This window comes from Nicotiana tomentosiformis, chromosome 4 (assembly GCF_000390325.3).
Source record: "Nicotiana tomentosiformis chromosome 4, ASM39032v3, whole genome shotgun sequence".
Taxonomy (NCBI): domain Eukaryota; kingdom Viridiplantae; phylum Streptophyta; class Magnoliopsida; order Solanales; family Solanaceae; genus Nicotiana; species Nicotiana tomentosiformis.
Genome location: NC_090815.1, coordinates 109340610 through 109347363, shown reverse-complemented (window position 1 = coordinate 109347363; position 6754 = coordinate 109340610).

Here is a 6754-nt window from a genome sequence, read left to right as displayed (position 1 = left end):
AATTTTCTTGGGATCTACCTTGATCCCTTCGCATGAAACTATATGTCCCAAGAATCTCACTGAATCAAGCCAGAATTCACACTTTGAAAATTTTGCATATAACTTCTTTTCTCTCAAAGCCCGAAGCACAGTCCTCATGTGATGTTCATGATCCTCCCGACTCCGGGAGTACACCAAAATGTCGTCAATAAACACAATGATGAATGGGTCAATATAGGGCTGAAATACACTGTACATCAAATGCATAAATGTTACTAGGGTGTTGGTCAGCCCAAATGATATTACAAGGAACTCGTAATGACTATACCGAGTCCTGAAGGCAGTCTTTGGAATATCTGGTTTTCGAATTTTGGAGATCACTCTGACACCCTGAAGCTGATCAAATAGGTCATCAATACGTAGCAATTGATACATGTTTTTCACTGTAACCTTGTTCAACTGGCAGTAATCAATACACATCCGTATAGAACCATCTTTCTTCTTCAAAAATAAGACAGGAGGACCCCAAGGTGATACACTGGGCTGAATGAAGCCCTTATCAAGTAACTCATGTAACTGCTCTTTTAATTCTTTCAATTCTGCCGGGGCCATACGATATGGTCGAATAGAAATTGTCACGACCCAATTTCTCCTCCGTTTGACGTCGTGACGGCACCTAGTCTCTACGACTAGGTAAGCCTAACATTTGCGGAATAATGAAATAAAAACATAAATTTAACCAGTAACTGTAGCAATAACACCGTAACTGAATACCATGCCACTTGGCATGTACAATAACCAACTCCTCAATATACTACACAACATTTCCCAAAACCCAGAACATCGTGAATCACAAACTATAGAAGGAAAATCTAGTGTCTCTATACATCAGAGTCTATCAAAAGAATAATACAGAAGATAATGGGCATGGGGAAGAATAGAAGGGGACTCCGAGGTCTCCAAAGCTATCTCGGCTCACTAACAGTGTGGCTGATAAGGAGCACCTAGATCTGCACGCGAAAAACATGTGCAGAGAGTAGCATGAGTACACCACAATCGGTACCCAGAAACTGCCAAGCCTAACCTAGGTCGAGTAGTGACGAGGCCAGGTCAAGGCCCTACTAGTATATATATATACATAATAAAACAAGATAGAATGAAACAACGTAGTAAAATAAAGACTAAAATTTAACAAGAATGAAATCATAGAAGACAACAGCTCAGTACACAAAGATAACAATAGGGGATCTCCCGAGATACCGTCTCGTAGTCCCAAACATAAATGTGCAGTACATGGGGATCTCCCGGAATACCGTTCTGTAGTCCCAAAGTAAATATGCAGTACAGGGGGATCTCCCGAAAAACCGTTTCGTGGTCCCAAAGTAAATATGCAGTATAGGAGGGATCTCCCGGAATACCGTTCCGTAGTCCCAAAGTAAATATGCAGTACATGGGATCTCCCGGAATACCGTTCTGTAGTCCCAAAGTAAATATGCAGCCAAACAATAGAATTCAATAGTTACGGCACAAAATTCTACAGCTCAACCTAAGTACCAGTTAAGGAAAGACAGGTAAATTCACCAAACATGCTGCACGTAGTTCAAGTAAGCAGTTAAGTCAAGTAGGCATGCTATTTTAGTCTAGCCGGATACTACACATGCTGGTGGAACTCGAATAAGGAGGAAATCGGGTTATTACTTAGTAGAAAAATTGAGTTTTTACATAATTAGCTCGTGTACGTACTCGTCACCTCACGTACACGACGCTCATATATTAAAATAGTACAAATCCTATGGGGAGTTCCCCCACACAAGGTTAGACAAGCCACTTACCTCGAACCAAGCTCAATCAATCAGTAATAATTACATATCATAAATACAACTATAATAATTACATATCATAAATACAACTATAATAGACTAATCTAATTAATGAAATCAAGATTTTTAATAAAAATTCCGAAATCCATCCTAAAAGGTCGACTTGGGCCCACATCTCGGAATAGAGTAAAAGTCATAAAATACGAACACCCATTCACTCACGAGTCTAACCATATAAAAATTACTCAAATCCGACCACAAATCCCCTTTCAAAAGTCGAAATCTTTGTTGAAGAAGTTCTTCCAATTTTTCCTAATTTCAACCCCAAAATCCGAAATTAAAGAGGAAATTAATGATAGATTAGTGGAATATAACCAAAATGGAGTGTAGAATCATTACCCAATCGATATCTCTGAAACTCCCTCAAACTCTCATCCAAATCCGAACTCCCAACTCAAGTTTTTGATAAAATGGTAAAACCCCCGTTTTTGGAAACTTTAATACTGCCCAGACATTTTCTTAATCGCGATCGCAGAAATAGCCACGCGATCGCGAAGAACAACTTTGTTGCCCCAGGAATTAAATCTATTCGAACGCGTAAAACACCATGCGAACGCGATGCTCTGGCTCTCAGACTCACGCGATTGCGAAAGACCTCACCTGATCGCGATGAACAAAGTGCGTGGCCCAGCTTTGGTCCACTTAACCCTACGCGAACGCGACATTGTCTCTACGTTCGCATGCCCCTGTTCGCGAACGCGAAGAACAATTCCATCCTCTCGCCCAGCTAGCTTACACGATCGCGTCCTCAAAGACGCGAACACGAAGAACAACTTTGGTTGGCCTCTCAGATTGCCTTACGTGATCGCGAGGCCTCTCTCGCGAACGCGGTGAAGAAAAAGTCTGCAACAAAATACCAAAAAAATCTGCTATCTTCCTTAAGTCCAAAATGGCCCGTTGAGCATCCGAAACACACCCGAGGCCCCCGGGACCTCAACCAAGCATACCAACCAGCCCTAAATCACCATACGAACTTAGTCGTGCCCTCAAATCATATCAAACAATGCTAAAATCATGAATCACCCTCCAATTCAAACTTAAAGAGCTTGAAACTTCAAATTTCCATAACAGATGTTGAAACCTACCAAACCAAGTCCGGTTGACCCCAAATTTTTTAAAAAAGTCATATTCAACATTACGTACCTACTCCTACTTCCGGAATCGGAATCCGACCCCAATATCAAAATTTTCACTACCGGTCCAAATCTCTAAAAATTCGACTTTCGCCATTTCAAGCCTAAATAAGCTACGAACCTCTAAAATACAATCCGGACACGGCCCTAAGCCCAAAATCACCTAACGGAGCTAACGGAACCGACATAACTCTATTCCTGAGTCGCTTTCACATAGTTCCGACTATAGTCCAAATCTTAAGGCTTAAGCTCCCGTTTTAGGGACTAAGTGTCTCAAAACATTCCAAAAACCAAAACGAAGCCTCCCGACAAATCACATAAACAGAAAAAAGATACGGGGAAAACAGTAAATTGGGGATCGGGGCTATTACTCTCAAAATGACCGAACGAGTCGTTACATCCTCCCCCTTTTAAAACAATTGTTCGTCCTCGAACGAATAGAGACATACCTGAAGTGGTGAAAAGGTGAGGATAACGGCTGCGCGTATCCTGCTCGGTCTCCCAAATTGCCTCCTCGACCGGTTGTCCCCTCCACTGAACCTTCACCGAAGCAGTTTTCTTTGACCTTAGATTTCTGACCTAGATATCCAACCCATGAGATGGATATCCGTGATACTTTCGGAGCATAGAAACATGGAATACTAGATGAACTCCTGCTAGGCTAGGAGGTAAGGCAAGCTCATAAGCAACCTCCCCAACTTTCTTCAACACTTCAAAGGGACCAATAAACCTTGGGCTCGGCTTTCCCTTCTTTCCGAACCTTATAATGCCCTTCATGGGTGAAACCCGGAGCAAGATCCGCTCTCCAACCATGAATGCAACATCACAAACCTTCCAATCCGCATAACTCTTCTTTCTGGACTGGGCTGTGCGAAGTCTATCATGAATCACCTTAGCCTTCTCCAAGGCATCCTAAACCAAGTTCGTACCCAATAATCTGGCCTCGCCCGGCTTGAACCAACCTACTGGGGACCGACACCGCTTACCATACAAAGCCCCATACGGTCCATCTGAATGCAGGACTGATAACTGTTGTTGTAAGCAAACTCTGCAAGTGGCAAAAACTGGTCCCAAGCACCCCCAAAATCTATCACACAAGCGCGGAGCATATCCTCCAGTATCTGAATAGTTCGCTCAGATTACCCGTCCGTCTGAGGGTGAAATGTTGTGCTCAACTCAACCCTAGTACCCAACTCATGTTGTACAGCTCTCCAGAACCATGATGTAAACTGCATACCCCGGTCAGAGATGATAGATATCAGTACGCCATGAAGTCTAACGATCTCACGGATGTAAATTCGAGCCAACTGCTCGGAAGAATAAGTAGTCATCACAGGAATGAAATGAGCCGACTTGGTCAGCCTATCCACAATCACCCAAACTGCATCAAACTTTCATTGCGTCCGTGGGAGTCCGACAACGAAATCCATAGTGATTCGCTCCCATTTCAACTCTGGAATCTCCAACTTCTGAAGCAAACCACCCGGCTACCGATGCTCATACTTCACCTGCTGGAAATGTAGACATCGGGCCACATACTCTACTATGTCCTTCTTCATCCTCCATCACCAATAATGTTGTCTCAAGTCCTGATACATCTTTGCGGCACCAGGATGAATAGAGTACCGCGAACTGTGAGCCTCCTATAGAATCAACTCATGCAAATCATCTACATTGGGCACACATAGCCTGCCATACAGCCTCAATGAACCATCATCTCCCATAGTGACCTCCTTAACATCACCATGTTGGACCGTGTCCTTAAGGACAAGCAGATAGGGGTCATCATACTGACGCTCCCTGATACGATCATAAAGAGAAGACCGAGAGACCACACAAGCCAATACGCGACTCGGCTCGAAAATATCCAATCTCACAAACTGGTTGGCTAAGGCCTGAACATTCAACGCCATAGGCCTCTTTGCTGATGGTAGATATGCTAAGCTCCCCAAAATCTCTGCCCAGTGACTTAAAGCATCGGCCACCACATTGGCCTTCCCAGGGTGGTACAAAATGGTGATATCATAATCCTTAAGTAGTTCCACCCACCTCCTCTAACGCAAATTAAGATCCTTCTACTTGAACAGATGTTGCAAACTTAGGTGATCGGTTTAAATCTTACAAGGGACACCGTACAAATAATGCCGCCAAATCTTCAAGTCATGAACAATAGCTGCTAACTCAAGGTCGTGGACAAGATAGTTCTTTTCATGCACCTTCACTTGTCTGGATGCGTAGGCAATCACTCTACCGTCCTGCATCAACACCGCACCGAGACCAATCTACGATGCATCACAATATATAGTATAAGACCTCAAACTTGTAGGCAATACAAATACTGGGGCTGTAGTCAAAGTTGTCTTGGGCTTCTGAAAGCTCTCCTCACATTCCTATGTCCACCTGAACGGAGCTCCCTTCTGGGTCAGCCTGGTCATAGGTGCCGCAATAGATAAAAAACTCTCTACAAATCGACGATAATACCCCGCCAAACCAAGAAAACTCCATATCTCTGTAGCTGAGGACAGTCTGGGCCAACTCTACACTGCTTCAATCTTCTTTGGATCCACCTGGATTCCCTCACTCAATACTATATGACCTAAGAATGCCACTGAGTCTAGCCAAAACTCACACTTTAAAATTTTTGCTTATAACTTCTTTTCTCTCAAGGTCTGAAGCGCAGTGCTCAGGTGCTGCTCATGATCCTCTAGACTCCGGGAGTACACCGTAATGTCATCAATAAACACAATGACGAATGAGTCAAGATAAGGCCGGAACACTCTGTGCATCAAGTGCATAAAAGTTATTGGGGCATTGGTCAGCCCAAAAGACATAACAAGAAACACGTAGTGACCATACCTGGTCCTGAAAGCAGTCTTTGGGATATCTGGCTCCCGAATCTTCAACTGATGATATCTTGAACGCAAGTCAATCTTGGAAAACACTCCGACACCCTGTAATTGATCAAATAAGTCATAAATATGAGGCAATGAATACCTGTTCCTCACTGTGACTTTGTTCAACTGGCGGTAATCAATACATATCTGCATAGAACCATCCTTCTTCTTCACAAATAAGACAGGAGCACCCCAAGAGACACAATGAGCCGAATGAATCCCTTATCAAGAAACTCCTGTAACTGCTCCTTTAACTCCTTCAATTCAGGAGGACCCATATGGTACGGAGGAATAGAGATGGGATGAGTGTCCGGCCACAAATCAATGCCAAAATAAATATCTCTATCGGGCGGCATGCCCGAAAGATCAGATGGAAACACATCTGGAAAGTCCCTCACTACTGAAACTGACTCAACTACATGGGTATCAATACTAACATCTCTCGCATAAGCTAGATACGAGTCACACCCCTTCTCAACCATTAGTTGAGCTTTAAGAAATGAAATAACTCTGCTGGAATATACTCTAAGGTACCTCTCCACTCTAATCGCGGTAAACCTGGCATAGCCAGCGTCACGGTCTTAGTGTGACAATCAAGAATAGCATAATGTGGCGACAACTAGTCCATGCCCAAAATAATATCAAAGTCCACCATGCTGAGCAATAATAAATTGGCTCTTGTCTCAAAACCACTAAGAGCAATCAAAAACGACTAATACACGCAGTGCACAACAAGAGAATCTCCCACAGGAGTAGACACATAAACAGGGGAACTCAAAGAATCCCGTGATACGCCCAAATACAGGGCAAAATAAGAGGACACATAAAAATATGTAGAGCCTGGGTCAAATAATACCGATGCATCTCT